This window comes from Scomber scombrus, unplaced genomic scaffold, assembly GCF_963691925.1.
Source record: "Scomber scombrus unplaced genomic scaffold, fScoSco1.1 SCAFFOLD_33, whole genome shotgun sequence".
Classification (NCBI taxonomy): Eukaryota; Metazoa; Chordata; class Actinopteri; order Scombriformes; family Scombridae; genus Scomber; species Scomber scombrus.
Window position 1 is genome coordinate 205,001 of NW_026910112.1, and position 1,610 is coordinate 206,610.

Here is a 1,610-nt window from a genome sequence, read left to right on the forward strand (position 1 = left end):
CTCACAGGAGATCTGATGAACTTACCAACTCCACTGCTGACAGAAGTGTTGTCAGACTCTCTCTCACCAGTCTCAGTGGGGGGCTGTGTGGTTGTTGCTGTAACGTTGGCGTTAAGCAGTGGTGGAGGGATACCAGTCACCGCCATGTGTCAGCTCTGCAGCTCCTCAATCAGCCTTTCAATTAAAGAAAAACATCATTTAGACAATCTTATTCAATACAATTTAAAAAATGTACTACATTTCAGAGAGTAAACAAGAAGTGATGTTTGAGAAAAGACTGAAAAGCTATTCCACCAACCTGTTGAGTGGATCAGCATCGTCCATAATTTGCCGAAGGAGCACGTAGCTGAACACCCTGCCAGAAGCCAGTTCTCCACCCGGGGCACATGCGGGGGGGCTCTCAGCCCTCCGGCGAGTCCCGGGGCCGGCCGCTTCGCAGCGAGATCGAGACGCTCCGTCTGTCCCGGCGGTCCTTCAACGGAGCCCGTCGTGGGGTTCGCGGGTGTCCTTCACACGGCACCCCCTCCTCCTCGCCGGGGTTGAAGCGCGCGAGCGACTGTTTGCCTCCCTCTTCGTCTGGACCTACTTCCCGACCGGACGGGCCTCTCTCTCCCCCCTCTTCTCCCCCCGGCTCCGGGCATCGCGGTTTCGGCAGGGCCTCTGTCAGTCAGAGAGAAGAAGAATAAGAAGAAGGAGTAAGCTAAACTGTTTCTAAATTAAATTAGGAACATTTGTGAAATGATATTTGCATGTTTTATTCTCCACAGTATCTTTTTCAGTGTTACTAATAAGAAGTTTTAAGTTTTTGATTGTGAGTCACATGAATCACAGATATTCAGTATATAACAACAATTTGGTAACACATTCTACTGATTATAAAATCCCACATTCGAGTTTTGCATGGGCGGATTTAAAAATACATTATTTGCTCAAAATGTATCAAAACCTTCTCGTGGGGAACACGGTTAAATATGTGTATGGCTGGGACAAAACCCTCACTTTCTCTAAAGCAGTTTTAAAAATGTGTTTTGCCTCAAGTCCTTGCTGCCACTGAAGGGAAAAAAAGAAAGATAGTGAACACAGGGATAGTGAACACAGTTAAATATATATATTTTTGTTATATACATGTTTTTTATATATCACTTTTTCTTTTTTTTGTTTCAGGTCTACTGTTTAGGCCTTGTTGAGATGTGTACTCAAAACCAAACCTGTTTCAAGTCCTATTTGCTGATTTTTATTCTTTTTCCATTTACCCCTTACCCATCCAAACCCTAACCCATGCCTCAATGTTAATCGAAATAACACTATTATGATTATTATTGTTATTATTATTCCTTAATGCCTTTTTATTATTATTATACATTGAGACTCCTCACTGTTCTCTCTCAGGCAGATTCCAGTGCTACTGGGGTGTTTTCAAGGCCACTCAGTACCCAATCCCTGTTTTACACAGGGGTAAAGGACCTCCAACCCCTATGGATCAACCGTTATTATAAACTCAGAGGCAAGCACTTGGACATTTGACCCCGGCCCTCATGGGTACCCAGACTCCCCCCCCCCCCCCCAACCCCTATACCCAGACCCTTATCCCCTTACCCAGACCCTTAGTG